We start from the raw sequence: 22,216 nt of genomic DNA, 5'->3' as shown, positions 1-22,216 counted from the left end.
CTTATTTTTGTAATGTATGTTTAAATTTTTTACAAGTAATTAATTTATGTTAATTACTTTTTGCGTATTTTTGTTCTGTAGCGGGTTGTGGGTGTATAGGGGAATAGGGTGGGAAGTAATTTAATTATAATACATTTATTAATAATTTTTTTGAAGTTAATAATTTTTTTAAAAACATAAATATTGCGTTTTAGTTCCGTGGACGGTTGTGGGTTTATAGGGGAATAGGGTGGGAAGTAATTTAATTATAATAAATTAATTATTAATTTTGTTAAGTAATATTTATGCAATTAATATTTTTTATTGTTAATTGTGTATTTTTTTAATTAATTATTTATTAATTGGATATTAATTATTAATGCATAATTGGAAAATATGTTAATTGTGTAATTAATTATGAGTTGGTTGTGGGTTTATAGGGGAATAGGGTGGGAAGCAATTTGATTATAATTAATAATTGTATTAATTAATATTTATGTGATTAATATTTTATATTCTTAATTGTGTTAAAAATGTTATTAATTAGTTATTAATTGGATATTATGTATCAATAAATAATTGGTAAATATGTTATCAGTTGGCTGTGGGTTGATAGGGGAGTAGGGTGGGAAATAATTTAATTTGAATAAAAAATTTATTATTTTTTATATACAATATTTATTTAAAGTTATTTTATAGTGTTCATTTTGTGAACTAATTTATTTTTTATTGTTTTTAATTTGCTTGTTAATTGTTATTAGTTAATTAATTAATTGTTAAATAATTATGTTAATTGTGTAGTATTTTACAATATTGGTGGTGACGTTTATAGGGGAATATAGTAGAAGGTAAATTATTTTTGAAAAATGAATTATTTGTTAATTAATGTTAATTATTTTGCAGAAGTGAGAATACTAAATTATTCCCCTCCACTATCCAACACTTTCCCTACTGTTACACTTGGTGGAGTGGGAATAGTAAATTATTCCCACCCACTGTCCAACACTTTCCTTACTGTTGCACTCGCTGGAGTGGGAATAGTAATTTTTACCCACCCGCTATCCAACACTTTCCCTACTGTTGCACTCACTGGAGTGGGAATAGTAATTTTTGCATACCCGCTATCCAACACATTACGTACTGTTGCACTCACTGGAGTGGGAATAGTAATTTTTACCCACCCGCTATCCAACACTTTCCCTACTGTTGCACCCACTGGAGTGGGAATATAATTTTTACCAACCCGCTATCCAACACTTTCCCTACTGTTTCACTTACTGGAGTGGGAATAGTAGTTTTTACACACCCGCTATCCAACACTTTTCCTACTGTTACACTTGGTGGAGTGGGAATAGTAAATTATTCCCACCCGCTATCCAACACTTTCCCTACTGTTGCACTCGCTGGAGTGGGAATAGTAATTTTTACCCACCCGCTATCCAACACTTTCCCTACTGTTGCCCTCACTGGAGTGGGAATAGTAATTTTTACATACCCGCTATCCAACACTTTCCCTACTGTTGCACTCGCTGGAGTAGGAATAGTAGTTTTTACCCACCCGCTATCCAACACTTTCCCTACTGTTGCACTCACTGGAGTGGGAATAGTAGTTTTTACCCACCCGCTATCCAACACTTTCCCTACTGTTGCACTCACTGGAGTGGGAATAGTAGTTTTTACCCACCCGCTATCCAACACTTTCCATACTGTTACACTTGGTGGATTTGGAATAGTAAATTATTCCCACCCGCTATCCAACACTTTCCCTACTGTTGCACTCGCTGGAGTGGGAATAGTAGTTTTTACCCACCCGCTATCCAACACTTTCCATACTGTTACACTTGGTGGATTTGGAATAGTAAATTATTCCCACCCGCTATCCAACACTTTCCCTACTGTTGCACTCGCTGGAGTGGGAATAGTGATTTTTTACATACCTGCTATCCAGCACTTTCTCTACTGTTGTAAATGTAAATGTAAATTGATACTTGTATAGCACACTACTCACCCGCAAGGGTCTCAAGGCGCTTGTACGAATACCACTGTGGAACCCATCCTGGCTTTCCCTGTGAGGCATCCACTCCTGGGCACCCCCAAGGTGGAGGCCAGGCATCCTTAGCATTGTGGGGGCCGTTGTGGAGATTAAGCAAGCTATTGCCCAGAGTTGCAGAGTGGGACTCCATGATTGGAATGGCACCGAGGCGAGAATTATCAGGTCCGTGGAATTTTTTAGCCCAAGACCCGCTGAGGCGGGGAATTGAACCCTGGTCCCGGGCTAAATCTCTGCATCAGGGTCTGCCGCTCTAACCATTGAGCCACACTTCTCCACTGTTGCACTCGTTGAAGTGGGAATAGTAAATTTAACCCCCCGCTAGCCAACACTTTCCCTACTCTTACACTTGTTGGAGTGGGAATAGTAATTTTTACCCACCCGCTATCCAACACTTTCCCTACTGTTGTACTCACTGGAGTGGTAATAGTAAATTATTCCCCTCCGCTCCAACACTTTCCCTACTGCTGCATTTGCTGTAGTGGCAATAGTAAATTATTCCCCACCGCTATCCAACTCTTTCCCTACTGTTGCACTTTCTGTAGTGGGAATAGTAATTTTATCCCCTACCCTATCCAACATTTCCCTACTCTTATAGTTTATGTAGTGTAAAATATTTTTTTATAAATAAATATTAATTTAAATATTTTAATTTATGATATATATATATATTATTTTTATATTTATATTATAGGTTTATGTATATATATCTATTTATAACTTTTCTTATGTTTCGAACATTTTATAATTTAATAAAATAATTATTTATTAATATTATTAAGTTAATATATGTAAAAAATATGTATGTTTAAAAAAATTATATTACATTTATCATTTATCAGTTTTTAACATTTTTAAATAATTCTATGTTTTCATTAATTATGTTTATTATTTAATTATTTTTTTATTATTTTTAAGACATTTAAAAAAAAGGTTTTTTAAACACAGATATTTTAAAAAGCGATATTTTCGTTTCGATATTTTTGTACTTACCATTGTAGAGATAGGCTGTCGATATTCTGTCCGTCAATATTGTAGACTCGATATTCCTGTAGCTCAATATTCTGTCTGTCGATATTCTGTCAGTGATCCCTCGGCTTCATAGTCCAGCACTGGGTTTAACAATCCCTGACCACAGGGAGGCAGATTACATTGAGCCCCCACCCCGTTCCTGGCTGCTGTGGACCACCAGCCACTGTGCATGCCAGAGCCCAATCACATCCAGGGTGCAGAGCAGAACCAGAAGATCCCACGTGCCATGAGAGCTCAAAGACACATGCATTCACTATTAAGATAATAATGCAAATAACCTCAGACGTCTGTGGCCTTACAGACCCCTGGTATGTGGTTTTGTGCTCGTATATCATGGACTATGTGGTGAACTGCAAAATATATAATACACTGTGGCTATTTTATCCCTAACCCAGTTATAACCAAAAGACAACATTAAGGGTGATGTTAGCCTAGATCTTTTGTTCCTAATTAAAATAATACAAATACCAGGCATACTTACCTGCACTTTCAGTCAGCTCTTGTCATCCACTTTTCTGTTCCAGTATAATTTGCAGTTGCTTCCTCCTGCCACAGGCATGCAGCACAGAATCAGCCATTGACTTAACTGACGGAGCGACAGAATTCTGCACCTGCACAATGTGAGCCTCCACACAATGAATAATCAATTCAGTGCCAAAGACCACTGGTGCTTGCTATCTATCTATCTATCTATCTATCTATCTATCTATCTATCTATCTATCTATCTATCTATCTATCTATCTATCTATCTATCTATCTATCTATCTATCTATCTATCTATCTATCTATCTATCTATCTATCTATCTATCTATCTATCTACCTGTCTATCTGTCTGCCTGTCAGTCCATATGCTTTTAGACAATGTTTGTTTTCCTTAGACAAGGGGTCAGCAGCTGCCAATGCTGCGATCGCAGGAGCACTCTTCTCATATGTCTTTATACAAAAGCCATTCACAAACCAAATAAGTCAGCGCCAAACCTACTGGCTTTGCCAATTCTCATTTACATTGCGATTCTTAGAGACTATTTTCCAGTTGGTGGCATTGTAAATAAGAGGCGCTACTGTCACCCTGCTGAAAGACATCCAATGCTTTGGGTGGCAGAAGGGTGAAAGGTTGATCTTTCCTAAATTGGGGTTTTCCCATCGGGCCCATTGTTTTGCCCTCACAAGATCACGCTAGTATCCATCGTTTCACCGTGGCAAAGGGAAAGCCGAGATTCCAATTATTTCTCAGACACCAGCCATTGGGCTGGATGAAGCTTTCACCGCACAAAACCAGGAATCCGTGAAACTATCCACTCGGCACAAACAGATATATTAAACATTGTGGATCAATATGAATCCAAAGTTTAAAAATACAAAATCAGCAGGTTTCAAAATCAGTTCAGTTTATCATGCTGTGATTCAGGCTGCACACCAACATCGCGCGTTTCGGCAGAAGGCGTCCATCACCCTTCCTCAGGGCTTCACAGGAGCAGCATGTGCACCATTGGGTACCACACCGAGGATCAGAAGCCACCTGTCTCGGAAGGCGCAGCCGATGCAGGAAAGGTGAAACCTGTAAAGAGTAAATGCATCTGACAGACACAGGACAATAGTTCCACTATGAATGGATAATAAAGCTGCACACCATGTAGCTTGTGTTCTGGGAAACGGGTAGACAAAACACCTAGCGTCCTCTATCTAGTGTCTAATTACATCATTTATACTTCAATCATAATGTAACAATACACACCCCATGTGGTGTAGAGCTAGCAGATTCACCTGGTCGCTTTTCAGAGTTCCCAGCCTGTGGCACCCATCGGTGGATGACGCTGGTTCCGGGGTTACAGATCTGTTTTGAAACTATTTGTTTATATGTAAAGCACAGCAACAGCCTCAGCTGATCCAGCTGCAAATACCTCCAAGGCATGCATGGACATCATTTATTCATGTGTTTATTTACTGCTGCTGTTGCCCGATTGACGGTCATTCTAATTCAGGCGCGACACGGGGACGTTTATTTATTTTGTTTCGGTGGTGCTTCCCCGAAAGATCTGCTCGACCCAACAGTGCAAGACCTCCTCTCACCTTTGTTTGCACAGCCTGGTCTTCACCAACCAAGGGTGGGAGGGGGGCACCTTTCCACCAGTGAAAAGGCCCCAACAATAGCATTGTCCGTGCCAGAGCGCAGTCAGCTCATCCTCTCCATGTAGACCACGTAGGACCACTCACCATCAGGAGCGGCACAGACTTTGCCCCAGCTGGCCGAAGCAGGCCTTCCAGTCAAAAACTATCCAAGGAATAACGCAAGATCGTGTCATTGCAGGAATATCTAACTTTGGGACAGTTTACTATCTACCAACAACCTAGCATACTCATCTTGGGGGGCAGATGGTGAACCCAGACATCTGTTGGGAAATCACTGCTCCCCATTTTCCCAAAGCGGCCATTTGTCCTATGCTGATAACAGTATCTGATGGTACCTTAGCAAAGTTCTTAGCCTAAGACAATATCAGCTGGATCCTCCAGTCTTGTCAACTGTGACCAGTATTGTTGCCCCAGATATTTTAGACCTTGATGTTCAGTCAGGGGCGCAACTAGACCCGAACCTCGGGGGGAGGGGGTGGACGAACACTCCCAGCCAGGGCTTGCACTAGCACTGGTCGCACATGGTGCAACAGTCTTTTTTGGTGCCCCCTCCCCTATTTCCTCCTCCCTGAATTCCCTCACTACCACTCACCAACAATGCACCTCGTCTCTCTATAGCACCTTTCTGACAAAAATGTCATTTTTTTAATAACGCTACTCATAGTTTACTCACACTCAGTACACGTTCTTTGCAGCAGGCACATTAACCCTCTGTGCTGTGTGGGTGGGAGGAGTGCCCATGTGAGTGCACGGGGAGCAATGCGACAGTGTAAGAGGAGTGACTGCAGGGTGAGTGAGGTGACCATATGAATTTGGGTGCAGATGTAAGTGCAGTTTGGGATGAATTAATGCATGGTAAGTGATAGGCTTGTTTGAGTGAGATTGCAGATTGAGCAGTGAGGGGGACAGGTGAGTGAGGTGTCATATGAACATGAGTGCAGGGTGAGTAGTGTGCTTGTGTGACTGCAGGGTGAACAGTGCAAGTGCATTGTAAGTGCAGAGTGATCCCTGTGAGTGCTGGGTAAGCGGGTGAATGGTGTGAGTGCATGGTGATCAGTGTGAGTGCATTGTGATCACTGTGAGTGCAGGGTGAGTATGAAAGTGAAGGGCGAGAATGAGGAGTGAGTTGTCTGAATGAAGGGTGCATTACCAGACACTAGAAGTAACTCAGCGTGTTATTGATGGCGGCTTAGAGTTTCAGATATAAGTTAAACTATTGCTATTGTGGCATTAATCAGGGATCGGGGTGGAGGACATAAATAAATAAATAATGTGCTGATCCTGCAACAAACTTCCAGTCTTATGATTAGGGTTGCTAGCTCATTAATATTGATGTCCAAGACAGTATCAAAATAAGCAGTCACCTAAAACCATATTTTCCGCACTTATCTGTGCATACTTCGAACAGTAAATATAAATAGAAAGCACTTTTAATTATGTTCTAGGGCTGCCTGAATGATTCATGACTGAAAATTAAAAGAAACAAAGACAGAAAAGTCACATTAGAAATTAATACATACTTTTTTATTTATAACCCTATTTAGGGGCCCATTAGCATGGCGGGCGGACTTTAGTCTCCACACCACCCTAGCGGTGCTGGGACCGGCTGCCAGCGGTGCGGTGGTCCCACACCCCCAATTAGGATGCGACTGCCACCGTGGTGGTCGCATTCCGCATCTTTGGCATTGCGGCGGGTGCTGCTGTAAGCAGCACCCGCCACAATGTCAAAGAGGCATCTTGTGCATTGCCTTGCACAAGGTGGCAGGCACCACGCGGTGCCTGCCACCTTGTGCATGGCAATGAAGGGGGGTTCCATGGCTACCCCCCCAAGTGCAGCCCCCACCCCCCCCGAGGGCCCCCAACGGGCCCCCAAAGCATTCCTCTGCCAGCCTTCATGGAAAGGCCTTTTGAACCATGCATCATAATATGGATGGCGGGGCCTTCTAGGCACCGCCACCATATGATGCCCCAGCTACGCCTGGCCGGCAATCGTGACGATTGCCGACTGGCGGAAAAGCGGCCCCGCCTTGATAATGTGGCGGGGAGTAAATGCAGTTGGGATGGCGGGCGGATCGCCACGGCGGTGATCCGCCCGCATTTGTAATCACCCCCTAAGTGTCAAGAGGAGGTCTATGCAGGCTCTCAAGCGCATGTGCTAAAGAGTCGAGGAGGTGCTCAGTTTTGGGTCAATATTAAAGCTTGCCATGGGACTAGAGTGGTAAAACCTCTCACTGTTACTATTGTAGCCCAGTAACCCTTATTGCCTTGGGACTCCGGACAAAGTTTTTGTAGCAGATATAAAGATGAAAGGAGGTAAAGTAGAGCAGGAAACGAAAAAGAAATCGAAGCATTAAGTGCAGGTCTCATGGAGTCAGTTTACCCAGTGAGTAAGGAGAAGGAAGGAAGTTTAAGAAGAAAACCAAACAATCGTCAACAAAGAGAACCAAAGGAAGAGGGGAAATACAAAGAGTACAAAATGGCAGCAACTCTGTAGTAAAGAGCAGCGGTCATAACCTTGATAAAGAATCAAAGGAAGACAGCATACGTCAGATGTGTTTTTCATTAGCTAATGTAATATCTGCAATCTAATTAACAATACGTAGAAACAATGCCTTCAATTAAGTCATTATGTGGTCTATACTAACTGCAGTGGGTCTATTTTTCACTAAGCAGCGCAGACCAGCCATTAGGTAATGTAGGACATTCACCATTACAGATCCTAGCTGGTATTGAAGCCCCACTGGTGGAAGCCTTCCGCAGTGACTGCTGCTGGGTGGGTGGTAATTCTGCACTTGTTGGAAGGAATCTCTATGCCAATGGCAACGCCTGAGCACTAATGCCTATCCAACATAGATTCCATCAGTGGCAGAGCAAACACAGCCCATACTAAGATATGGCTATCAATACGCTACATTTAAACAGAGTTTTTCGTTAGGGGGGCAATGGCTGTAGTTAAGTGGCACACACTGCTGTGTGGTGGGGACACAGAAGCCATCCCAGCTGGAGAAACACCAAATACCTCCTTCCATCTGAAAAAGTAATTGCTGGTCAGTACTCCTATGGGCCACTGGGAGAAATTAACAAGGCTGTTTGCCCTTCCACTTTTCCTGCTCGCCCTTGTGGAGAGGGATTACCTGGTCTCCTAGTTAAATTATATCAGAGGAAGGCATCAGCCTCCCTATGCCAAGTTTCCGCCTTGAAGCCCATAATTTCAAGGTGAGGGGGGATCTGTAGATGCTGCCAGTCAGGGGGCAGTATCCCCTCCTAATAATCCTGCCAGCAGTCCTCCAACCACCCTCTATGCAATACTCTGGTTGTAGGACATGCAGTCTGCATTTCCCATGGCGTGACGGGGAATACGCATGGGAGTGGCGGCACTGATGTTGCTGATGCAACAAGTATCCTCCTCCCACGGTCGGCCTCAGGGTATCCTGTACCGCCACGTCTCTGAGGACAATTACCACCAGCGAAGGAACAGGGGGCTTATCATAAAAGGTTGGGGCAAAAGCAGTGTCCAGACAGAGATTCCGTTTATAACAAGAGCCTACAGGTCTTAGCTTCCCTGGGTGCTACATCACTTGATATAACGCCACACAGTTTTGGTGCAGGTTTAGCTGTAGGCGGTGTCACAAGTACCAGTTCCCATTCAGTAACATGAGCTGTCACTCAGCCCTATGAGCTGTCTACCCAGAGTCATCATATGGAATAAAAGGATCAGACGCCTTTTTCACATAGTGTTAACAAACGCACATTCAGTGAACTTTAGGACAACGGAAGTCATATAACCCCACACCCAAAAAGTGGGACGTTAATCCACTTCTTTTCAGTGTAGATGACTTTGGTGGCAGACAAATGAATGTCACTACTTTGCTGAGTTGTCGCTGCCATCCCCTGTCTTTAAACTTCACGAAAGAAACGGAGGTCTCGGCCTGGACACAAAGACTGAAGGAAGGAATGTGGAGACATTTAAGTCTGCCGCCATTTTAAGACTTCTGAGACTCCACAGCTGGTAGCAATAATTATAAAAATATTGAACTGTACGGAAATCTTTTATTTCCTGGCTCCTATTTTTAGAAGCCTTTGCTTTCAGATTTCTAGAAACTGTCCAAAGAGGCCCTAACTGAAGCACTGATTGCCTCATTTTACTCCAACAAGGGAGTGCATTATTAAACTCACTAGTCAGCATCAGCGTTTCCGAATGTAGCTGTTATTCTTAGCTGATGCACAGATGTATGTATATTTTTTGCATATAGCGTACCATACTCGTGGGAGTATGAGCTCTTCACTATTTAAGGCTGCTGGAACGCGCCAATAAAATGATGACTAGGAAACCGGGTACTTTCCTTGATTTGCAAACATTTTGCCTGTACAATTTACACTGAGTGGTTGTTAGAAATCTTGGGCAGCATTCCATGATCGTTGAACAAGCCATATGGGAAACATTGTGGAATAACACAACAAGCCTCGTCTTTCAGTTTGAAACCCCCTCTGTGCGTAAATGATCCAACAAGGAGTGGAGTGAGGCGGGCTTGCCTTACATCTGCACAGTCACCTCCAATGCTTCCTTCCTACTACCTCGCAGTATGAATGTGCTGTTAAAGGGCCATGCACACTTAACAAAACATGGCATTTTTATATTACTGATTTTTTATCTTCTGAATTTCAGAATCATTGTTACGTTAACCGATCTTCTTTTCATTTTCTTTAAAGCCGTTATCCATTATGTGGACTTGATGCCATCCTTGAAACAGCAAGCAGAAAAAGAGAGCAGGGTCCATGGAATAACATGATTATTACCACACTGAGGTCCTGGAGTCAGCTTGAGAGCCCTGTAAGGAAAGTCATAACTACTCTTGGGAGACACACTAGGTCTGCTGAGGGCAGAGGGCTGCCTGCCCAGCCTGGATTTCACCCTGGTGAGTCTATCCCTTTAATCATGCCCACTTTCTGACCCTGGCACCATTTTAGGTCTGTGGACCATCTTTACCTGAGGGAACAAAATTAGATTTAGGACCACAAGATGAGGTTTGGAAGGCAGCCTACCTAAAGAGCTCATAGGGGGGGGCTACACCTAAACAGTGTGCCTCTATCCATGAGTAGGTACAGCTGGCTTAGAAGGCAGAAGCTCATTAAGCCAACACTGTACCCCTTTCTATCTGCCCTGGTTCATTTAATGCCTGCTCAGGAAACCTCATCTAGGGGAAGAGTCTCAGATGAAGGTTTGGGAGTCTTCTTTTAAGTATTTCAGATCTTGGCAGACTAGGGGGCATATTAACAAGGGCCGGCGATAAATATCGCAAAGCGCGCTTAGCGCTTGCATATTTATCGCCGGCTATCACTGGAATTTATCGCCTGGTTTGCGCGTTATTAACAACACGCATCGCCGAGGCGATAAAAATTCCAGAGATAGTTGGGATATCGCCGTTTTCCATGGTGGAAAACGGCGATATCCTAGATGATAGGGCCTGTGGTCTTAGCCACAAAATCCACCCCCCATGTCAGGAATTTAACAGACGTTAAATTCCTGCGTTAAGGCATACTTAACGCGATTTTAAAAATCGCTACCCTCCCTTGTTAATATTGCAAAGCTGCCTTCGCGATATTTTCCCAAGGGAATCTTGTCAGGCACGCCTCCTTTGCATCTCATTAGCGATGCGATCAGAGGCGTGCTGCAAACGGGCGCTAAGTCAGCAAGACACGCGATAGCGTGTCTTTGCTGATAAGGCGATGAAATTATCGCCGCTTTTCACCCAAAAACGGACGCAAAAGCGGCGATAATTTCATATCGCCGCCTTGTTAATATGCCCCCTGATTTGTTCTCTTGCTCCTGGAGATTGAAGATAACGGATGGAAAGGGCTTCTGCAGACGACTCAGTGTTTTCTTATGTTCTTCACTCCAACGTTAGTTTAGGGAAGCTACTGCATTTGCTGTGCTATGGATAAGAATTGGTTGTAAGGTCTCTATGAGGTCAGAATAGAACTATTATCGTCTGTGAGATATCATCTGACCATACAGCATGTATCTGAAAATAAACGTAAATGCCCTTTGTAGGTGCTCACAGAATGTAATTTTTTTTTTGCTGAATTTATTGATAAAGATTCTTTTTCTTTAAACAGCATACATTTGTTCATCTTTTCGATATAAATAAACACTCAAAGCCTCAATGTCACTAGGAGGCTATTTGGCAGAATTGGGGATGTCATTTGGCAGAGTTGGTGACACAGACTCAGAGATGAATTGTAGACTAGCAAGGGATCTCCTGGTGCCAAGTCTCTCCATTGCAATCTTCTTGAACAGGATCATCAAAAATGTGCCAAACTAAACCCTCGGAGTAAATGAGGGAATAGAGTGAACATATTCATTACAGAGACAAGGACCAGAGTCATACAAGTGTTTATGTGTAATACATTGTACTTAAATTGCATCTGACTACTGACAGGTAAACATCTAACACACGAGGTCAAAGGTGGGCCAAACAGCCCCAGCCTCAATACCTGAGGGTAAAAACATATTTAGTACAAATTGCTAACAAAAGCAACACATGAGTCATAGAAGAGCAGCACACAACGTGGCACAGCACAGCACAGGCATGAGCTGTCACCAGCGTCTGATCTGAAGGAACCTTTGCAAGGGATCGCCATGCTTTTAAAAACGTACTATTGCAAAAGAAAAGTCTTTTTTTAGGTTTGGCTTTATGAATACTACCAGCAACATTCCTATGCCGCAGCTTAATGAGGAAATATGGGCTTTGATAAAGGTTATGCAGTGTGTATTCAAAACCTTAGCCATTTTCTGCGAAGCTCCAGAACTTCCCCTCCACAAACCTTGGAGATGTGTTCTGGTTCACCTCTGTAAAGTTTTTCTCATTACAGGAAGATAACTTTCTCTCTAAGTGAACCCAGAAAATTAAAAAATATATGACCACTTTTTTTGCCAATTTTTCCATTTTCAGAGATCTTTTTGAAACTCATAATGACATCATCATCTTGAATGTCATCATACCTCGTCTGTGGGGCCAAAAGGCAAACAGGCCCCTTATGTGGGGGCTGGGATCATTTACCTCCGATGTCCCAGGCACTGCTGTAAGAAAGCCAAAACTGCAAAGTAGACTTTGCCACACACCCCTTCCAACCCTCTGCTGTGTTATGCATATGGTGGGCCTCAGAACACTTTTATCCTCTGACACACCATGGACACCATTCTTGTGGTGGTGTGCTGGAAGACCAGGGTGCCAGGATAGAGAGGTCTTTTTCCTGCACTGAAAAAGATAGATGTCATAGCAGAAAGATCACTATTCCTGCACCTGGAAGATGACTACATTGACAAACTGTTTCGTACTCGCACAGGCACATAGCGCCCAGACAGGCATACCGCGGTTCAGGTGAATTTCAAAGTGTACTTGAAACCCCTTGTGAACTCATGTTATAACATTTCCTATTCTGACAGGCTGAATACTACATGATAGTGGTGAGTGCACGGAATGCTTGTGCTTCCTTGCTTAAAGGTTAAGACATGATATAGTCCCAAATTATTCAGGGCGTGTCAGTAGGCAAAATTTAAGATGGCTTAGCCTCTGAGAACCAAAGATGTCACTCTGTCACTGGAGCACTCTCTGTCGAGTGCATTTCCTTGAATGTAGTGAAATAACAGAAGCACACTTAGAATTCTCATTCACCAATGTGACCTTGGAATCAGATCCCGAAGACACCCTTGCGCTGCTATCAATCTTCAGCATAGAGCCAAAAAGAGACAGATGTAAGAGCACAAAAGTATATTGTAAGGGATTGGCTGGTCGCACATTATTTGCATCTGATTCCTTTGCAAACTGCCCAACAAAAGAGAAGATATGCTTCATCTATGGCAAAGTCAAGTGCTTCATGTAACTAGCTGATGAGTGGGCTCTGACCTAAGGTGCACAATGAGAGCATCAACCCAACAGAATGTCCAGATCATGCAGTCTAAAGAGAAATAAAGTACATCTGAAGTACCTAATCAAAATAAAGAGGTAGACTGCCCCAGTTGTCATAGACAATGAACGTTATGGGACATGAATAGGTCCTATGCCTTGCCCAATCTCCCATCATGGTACACATGTAAGTTTCTTCAGTACAATGCCTATACAACTCAACTAGGCATTAATCACTAACACTGTGTACACGAACCAACACAACAAAGTGTGCCCCGCAAGGCTGTTCAGCTTTATAACCAAAAAAGCTCTGCATCTCATGCATTTTGCTCTATGTCCTGAAACGTGCAGATTACGTGAGATGTTCAAAGAATTCCAAAGACTATTCCAAGATATTGGGTGCTTCAAAAAGAAAAGGATCAAACTTCAACTCGATAATAATGTGCAGCATGCTCCCTGAATCCATTATAGCTTTCAGGTTGTGAAACTGAGGATGCTGATATTGAATGGTCCAAACTCTATTCACCTGGATTTTTCTTATCCTAGAACAAAAGCACCTACTCAAGGATGCTATCAAAAGTACATACCACATCATACCACATTAGATGATCTTGTGACACAAATCGAAGGGTCACAGCGGTTCAACATTGACCTCAGTTCTACATAGCTCCAGTTCCTGATACACTGGGAATCTTGAATCAGTTTCACATGCTCAACGAGTGATTGTTGACATTGATGGGACAGCCTAAGGTTTTGCATGTGCAGTGCAACCAATGTGTTCTAGAACTGCATCTTAGAAATAGTGTTAGGCCCAATGGGTAACATTCATGTCACAAAAGGCAGCATGATGTTCTACAATGAACCAGACAGTCAAGCTGTGGGCTAACAATCCACCTCAATAAGTGGGAATTACTCTGTTGCAACATTGAATTCACATTCTGACATAAAATACATGGCCTTCTAGATCACGGCCGATATGGTATTTTAAAGAATGCTGCAAATGTCAAAGCAATACCTCCGTTTGTTTTCTAAAATATGATGTTTCCTTGGCATGGAGACATAATGTGGCCATTTCATCAATAACCAGACATTACTAAGAGCCACTCTGCAACTTACTGAAGACAATGTCGCCTTGGGATTTGACCAAAGAACACCATAACATCTCCAGCCCATGAAAGACCTGACACCATGCAGACACCACAAGTAGGTCTACGCAGCACTGGCTATTGGCAGGAGGCCCACAGGTCTTAAAGCTGTCCTGATGATTTGTGAAGACTCTTCTGCAATATTACTGAAAATCTGTGGAAAATGATTCATGTTTGTCAAGGTTGAAAAGTTTTTCACTTTGGTCTTATATCTGAAAATCATCACTTTTGTATTGTATAGTATTGTAATTGCATTTATATAGCGCTTACTACCACTGATGAGGCGTCAAAGTGATTTTTCGGCGAGTAGCACGCCTCTCCGGAACCCATAAATGATTAGTGTTGAATTAGTATAGTGAAATATAAAAGTAATTTGAGTGGTGGATATGTTAGTCAATCATTTGGATTCAGAAGGATAGCGGAAGGAGAAGAGAAAAAAAGATTTGTATTTATAGGGCGCTAGTTACCACTGATGGGGTGTCGAAGTGCTGTTTTTGGTGAGCAGCACGCTACTCCATAAACCCATAAAGGATTAGTGGTGAATTAGTATAGTGAAATATGAAAGTAATTTGAGTGGTGGATATTAGTCAGTTATTTGGAGAGAAGGATAGTGGAGGGATAAAAGTGGGAAAAAGGTTTGCAATTTAATTCTATAGTGCTTGTTACCCCTGTGGGGTGTTGAAGCGTTTTTTTGGCGAGTCGCATGCTACTCCTGAACCCATAAAAGATTAGTGTTAAAAATTAGTATAGTGAAATATGAAAGTACTTTGAGTGGTGGATATGTTATTAAGTTATTTGGATAGAGAAAGGTAGTGGCAGACTAGTAGAGGGAAAGAGGATTGCATTTATATAGCACTTGCTACCCATGATGGGGTGTTGAAGTGCTTTTTTGGTGAGTAGCATGCTACTCCGGAACTGATAAAGTATTAGCGCCCGATTCACAGAACTAACTTAAGACAAAATCCTAAACTTACTACCATTTTGGTATTCACAGAAAGCACTTACTCATTTTGGTATTCACAGAAGGCACTTACTCATTTCGGTATTCACAGAAGGCACTTACTCATTTCGGTAGTCACAGAAGTTAGGAGTCCTAACTTTAGGACTCCTAAATGCCTTCTGTGAAAACCGAAAGCCTTAAAGTAAGTATTTTTCTCAGTTTAGGAGTAGCAAAGTTAGCAGTCCTAACTTTACTACCCCTAAACTGAGAAAAATCCTAACTTTAAGACTTTCAGTATTCACAGAAGACATTTAGGAGTCCTAAAGTTCGGAGTCCTAACTTTACTGCTCCTAAACTGAGAAAAATCCTAACTTTAAGACTTTCGTTATTCACAGAAGACATTTAGGAGTCCTAAAGTTAGGAACCAAAATGAGTAAGTGCCTTCTGTGAATACCAAAATGAGTAAGTGCCTTCTGTGTATACCAAAATGGTAGTAAGTTTAGGATTTTGTCTTAAGTTAGTTCTGTTAATCGGGCCCTATGTGTTGCATTAGTATAGTAAAATATGAAAGTAGTTTGAGTAGTGGATATGTTAGTCAGTTATTTGGATTGAGAAGGGTGGGGGGAGGGATAGAAGAGGGAAAAGGGTTTGCATTTATATAGCGCTTGTTAGCCCTGATGGGGTGTTGAAGCGCTTTTTTGTCGAGTAGCACGCTACTCCGGAACAATAAAGGATTAGTGTGGAAAAATTTGTATAGTGAAATATGAAAGTAATTTCAGTGGTGGATATGCTATTCAGTTATTTGGATAGAGAAGGGTAGCGGAGGGATAGAAGAGGGAAAAAGGTTTGCATTTATATAGCGCTTCCTACCTTGATGAGGTGTTGAAGCGCTTTTTTGACGAGTAGCACGCTACTCTGGAACCCATGAAGGATTAGTGGTGAATTAGTATAGTGAAATATAAAATTTGAGAAGTGGACATCTTAGTCTGTTATTTTGATTGAAAATTATAGAAGTGTCAAGGGTTTAGACTTTTTTTTGTTTTGGAGGTGATAGCAGTAGGAGGAGGCTTGGGATGAGTAAAAAGGAATGTGGAGGTGAAGAGTCAGAGGGAAGAGCACAGAAAGGCTTGTTTTGGGGGATCGGTATAGTAAAAAAGAGGTGTCAGATGATGCAAGAAGGGGTAGAGTAGGGGAGAGCCTAGAAAGGGTTATTTTGGTGATCATAGTAGTGGTATGGGATTTGGGATAAATGAGAGAGTGGATGGAGAAGATATATTGATAGAGGTATAGGGTGAGAAATAGGGTAGTGTATTGGAAAGGGTAGTAGAAAGAAGTTTGAGATGAGTCAGAAAGTTGGGGTAGAAGATATATTGAGAGAGGTATAGGGTGAGAAATACGGTAGTGCATTGTATATGCTGAAACAGAAGAAAGTGATAAATATATAGATGCATAAGTACATGGACAGTATATAGATGCATTAAGGAGGTAAGTATATGTAGATTAAAGATATTGATAGAGGTATAGGTTGAGAAATAGGGTAGAGCATTGAATATGTTTTTTAGGAGAAAAGCAATAAATATATAGATCCTAGTACATGGAAGGTATATAGACGCATAAAGGAAGTAAATATACGTAGATTAAAGATGCATTAGATAAACTCTGGTTTTCAAGTGTTGTTGTACTTAAACATTTATTTTATTTATTTTTTAACAACATAATTATTCTACATGTTTATACAAAGCAATACACAAAGATAGGTACATATCTATAGTACAAATTAATGCTTATATACAGAGGGATATGCTTTATATTTCTGTTTGCATATGGTGATTATGTGGGAAAGAGCCAATTCTTGAGTAGTTTTCTGAAGATAAGGTGGTTGTCCGTGGATCTTCTGATGGGTGTGACAATTTTTCGCACATTTCCTTTTTTGCTAATAAATTAGACCTGCTCTGTAGAAGATATGCTTGGCACTAAATATCACTTTGAAAAACAAATGGAAATCAGCTTTACCAGAGCAGTCCCATAACATCCCATCAAGGTGCAAAGAATGTACCTCGCTCTCCACTATGTATAAGGAGAACTGTAAATTAAGATTATGGAGTGCTGGCCTGTGCCAACTGCCTGGTACTGTGAACGACACGGACTCCATGCCTTCTACAGCTGACCCATGCTGAACAACATGGTATTATCAAAACAAAAGCATGCACCAATGAGAAAGTATGATTTCCTCACATCAACATTAACGTTGAAATTTATGGGGACAGTTTCCCTGCAATCCAAGTATTTAGGACCCAGAGACTGGCGTGCCATGCTTATCGCAGAGAATATCCCAACTATTCCAGGGGAGGGGGCCAATGCTGACTCCTAAAGCTTCCTTTTGGTGAATGATGATTACTCTAAATGTATAAAGGCCAAAATAGTCTGACAACTTCAGAAGATTAAGTCATTCCTCAACTGACAGCCCCTCACTATTTTCAGGAGTACTTATTCTTTGGAATTGGTTCCAGGCGATTGGCACTCATGTTTAGGGATCATAACCTATTTTCATTTATCAGACTTTGATTCAGTTCAAGAAAGAGAAGGACAGAAAAAGAAAAAAGAGAGGAAGGCTTTGGCAGAGGGAGAAAGCAGGGGTGAAAAAGCGCCATCAAAAGAGAGATAAAGAAAGATGACGTGCATGATGGTGGAAGAATACGGGGAATATTACTGAACAGTTGACTTGGGATAAAAAGTCTACCTGAAATATTTGTTGACTGCCCAAGTCAAAGGAGCTGCCGCTCATTTTCAAGGAACTGCCTTCTCATTTGGATTTCCAGTTTCAGACTCAAAAAATTCCTGAACAGTCCACACGGGTAAAAAAACTGCCTGGAATACCACTTGTATTAAAAACTTACCAGAACAGTAAATCGTGCATTTAAATATCTCCCTGAACTTATGCGATGTGGCGTATTCTCGGTAACTTTGCAAACATTTACTTACAGGAAATTACCGAAATTATGCCAGTTACTCAGATTTAATGAAAAGCTCGCCCAGGTTTAATGGTAATCTTCGAGATCTGCAAGAGGACTAAAGTCACCTATGAAAAGGGTGGAAATTGGTTAAAACAGAGTAAAACAGAAAAGAATATAGGAGCGGTGGCATATTTTACTCACCAACTTCCCAAGGGGGCCTCATGTATTACCTAAAGGGAAGGCTGAGGATTTTGAAGGTTCCATTTCATAATTGAATATAGGGGCCCTTACAAATATCATAGTATAGTGCTGCCCACATCGCAAAATGAAACTGTTTCCGTATAGTACAGGTAAAAATATGCCCACTGAAAATGTCAGTTAACTTCCAAAGATAGGCAAATTCTTTAGCATTGAACCTATGTTGATCATTTTCCACAGATTTTTATCACATAATGCATGCAAATTATATTATGCTACAATAAAGTGCATCAAAATTCTTACCACAAAAAACCTGCTTACCCCTGATAATGTGCTAAGCTACGCATATTCTTTTGTTAAAGAAAAGGTCTGCTTACTCACCTTTGCCTTCCTTCTCTTTCTTTTCATCCACGCGCCACAGCTCTCCTTTCCAATCTCCTATTCTTCCTTTACAGCTATGACTTGACTTCGCTGTATCTCTCATTTCACTCCTTTCATCTGTCTCCACCCTCTGGTTGTCTTTTTTGTTCTCTCTTTGGTTCTCTGTTTCTCTTTTCTGTACTCTGCGCTTTCCTTCTCATCTTACTTCTTTCACCTGTCTCCTTGTTCTTGTTGCCTTTTTTACTCTCTTTTCTGTCACCTCTCTCTCTCTCTCTCTGTTTCTCTCTTTCCATCTGTCTCTTTCCTTGTAATCCCACCTCCCTGCCCCTTTTATCACTCTTCCACTCTCTCTCACTTCTGTTTCCCTTTCCATTCCCTCATACGGCTGTTTTTCTGTCGTCCTTTTTTCCTTTCTTTCCCCTAGTTCCTTTAGACATCTCTCCCATGCCTCTTCTATCCTTCGAAATCGACTCTTCTAAGCTTTACTTCTCTCTCAGGTCATGCACTCGAGCTCAGTGATAATGAGAGGTCTTTTTTGCTACTGAGGCCTCTTGGAACAATAAAGCAATACTTGTGAAAACCTGCACTTACAGCTCAAGAGAAAACATAAACGTAACCTCAAGCTTTTAATGTACAGGAGACTGAGGGACCCCGTCTAGAATGGGGAACCATGGGCACCACCGCAACACAAGGGCTGCAGACCCATTCTATCATGGTTCTGGAACTGAGCCTTCAGCACTAGACTCCCAGTGGGAGCGATGGTGAGCAGTCACAAACTTCTCAGGGAGGTTAGTGTGAGGAATACAACAGGGTCAGCTCTTAAGAGACACCCAACAGTTTAATAACCGATTGTCCAGCGCAGTGCTTCCACACACCTGGTGGGCATGTCCTAAGATCCAACCTTTCTGGGTAGAGATACAGAGCATCATGCAAGTGAATACTAATGTCCATCTCCCACTTGACCCTCTGCAGTTTTTATTGGGCAATCCCGGGGTAGATTTCATTTTTCCCTCATTGACCACTCAGGGCCGTTTTTTATCTTAACTCCTTGCAACACGGCTCTGTGTGACGCAATTCCGGAAACAACCACTCTCTCCTCCTGTAGCAATGTGGTGGGGTAAGGTTTTGGGTCTATATGCCATGCGTCCCTTCACCACTCATGTTAAGCATTCCTGACAAACTGGAGGTCTCCACATGACAATGTCGCAAATACTATGTGCTTCTGATATTTATGTTAAGTCTCCTGCTGGTTCAGATGCCGACTCTGTGGAAATGTGAACATTAAGGTGCCAGTTACGATCTGGCAAAAACCGGTTACGAACCGTCAGACGGAGGCTTTTTTCCGTCCGACTCGTACCCGGTCGTAAAACTTTACAAACATGCAAGTACGATTCGCACGGAAACACCATTTCCGTACGAGTCGTACAAAACACCGACCGACGAAAAGATACATACAAATGTGATCCGGGGAAAGAGCCGATGTGACGTCGGGACGCTCTCAGGCCGCGATTCACGACCCAGGAAGTACGATTCGAACCGACAGCAGTCCGGACGGCAATATTTTTACGGCACCCAAAAAGTGCCGGAAAAGCGAAGTACGGCGCGAAACGACCAGAGTAGGTGGCCCGGTAAGCGCCGTACCCCCCCCAGCCCCCGCGTACCCCCAGCGCGATGCACCGTACATACACGGGTGGGGGTACGACTCGAACGTACACGGGTGTACATACACAGGGGGGTTCGACACGTACTCGGGTGTACATAAACGGGGGGTTCGACACGTACTCGAGTGTACATACATGGGGGTTCGACACGTACTCGGGTGTACATACACGGGGGTGTTCGACACGTACTCGGGTGTACATACACGGGGGTTCGACACGTACTCGGGTGTACATACACGGGGGTACGGCGCGTACATGCGGGGGCTGGGGGGGGTACGGCGCGTACATGTGGGGGCTGGGGGGGGTACGGCGCGTACATGCGGGGGCTGGGGGGGGTACGGCGCGTACATGCAGGGGCTGGGGGGGAGTACGGCGCGTACATGCGGGGGCTGGGGGGGGGGGGGTACGGCGCGTACCGGGCATCTGTTTGGACGTCTCCATGGTTGCTATTGGAGTTCGGTGCGGACGGTCTTTTAACCATACGGTTGTACATTCGGACGCCCGGGACGGATCGTGATTCCCCGGTCGGACTTCGCTTTTCACGTTTGTACGGTAAATCGTCCGAGGACGTGTCGGACACATTTTCCGACCCGAGGACGTGTGGGGAATTATTCCCAATGCGACTCGGGGCTTTTTACCATGCGAATCGTGATTGCCAGTTTGTACGGCACTTGTACGATTTGTACGGTAAAAAGACCGGATACGAGTCGTATGGGAATTTTTTTTACCGGATCGTAATTGGCACCTAAGTGTGCATTTCGGACGGTATTTGGCAATCTCTGCTTTCTTTCGTGTACTACTATGTGGGACTTGCTCTCCTCATTGGATGTGGGATTGGTGTATTGTGTAAAATGATTATATGTGATGCGTATTGTTTATTTGAAAATGCAAAATAAAGTTGTTAAAAAAAGAGATGTTCTTTAAAATACAGTAAAACATAATACTACACAAAAAATATCAGGTACTCAGACTAATGCCTCCCATTGAGGATGGCGTCTGTGCCCCCTTCCACCTCCCCTCAGTTTAAAGTACCCCAGTGTAGGTTTTAGCACAGGTGCCGTATTTTCCTCTCTGGATGGTAGGCATTGATCTCTCAATTGTTTGCTCACCCACAGTTCGGGTCTCTGGTAGGTCTCACTCCAGCCTCCTGCTCTTCAGTCCTGGCCCTTCCACCATGGTCCCAAGACGCATCAGACTCGGAGCATCAAGTGGCTGCACCAGCTCTTCTGAGTAAACAACATGGGCTCCACAGCAGTGACTGGACGCAAAGGCAGACATGCTGCTCTACTCAGTCTGCAGCTCTCTTCCTGGCACACAGGGTTTACAGTGGACGGGCTCCTCAGGTCACAGCAGGACTTCCCTCTTCCTCGGCTCGATGAGCCATCTATAGAGCAGCTTGGTCTTCACTGGGTAAGGGTGGTAATACAGTACATTTGTGGTCCTAGGCACAGCAACGGCAGTTGAGTTGCTCCAAGGCCCTTTAGTGCAAAAGCAATGGCTTGGTTTGATGGGGCGTATTTCGGTCAGCACCTTATCAGCTGCACTGTCACTCAGGCGCACAGTGGCAAGAGTCTTGAAACAGAACCTTTACTTCTAGCAATGTGGTCTATTCAGGAACACTTGAGGGCACATGTCTCCTATTCAGTGCAGACTCAGTTTGCAAGTGCCATGATTTAATGATGGTCTCTTCTTCGATGGATCAGACTGCTTGGAAACACTTTGGAGCCAGTGCCACTGCTGCGACAGCTGGGTCGATCCACTCAGGCACGCTGTGGCATTGCGGCAAATCCCTAATTATGACGATAGTGACAAGCTACGAGCTTGGAGCATGCCAGCT

At 42.9% G+C, this 22,216-nt stretch overlaps 1 long non-coding RNA gene across 1 annotated transcript in view; it reads left to right on the top strand.

Moving 5' to 3' along the window:
* Positions 1–22,216, top strand: part of LOC146809941 (uncharacterized) — a 137,297-nt gene that overhangs the window by 69,842 nt on the left and 45,239 nt on the right. The gene's annotated exons all lie outside the window — the stretch shown is intronic.

The sequence above is a fragment of the Triturus cristatus genome, chromosome 7 (assembly GCF_964204655.1).
Source record: "Triturus cristatus chromosome 7, aTriCri1.1, whole genome shotgun sequence".
Lineage (NCBI taxonomy): Eukaryota > Metazoa > Chordata > Amphibia > Caudata > Salamandridae > Triturus > Triturus cristatus.
This window is presented reverse-complemented; position numbering and strand designations above follow the sequence as displayed.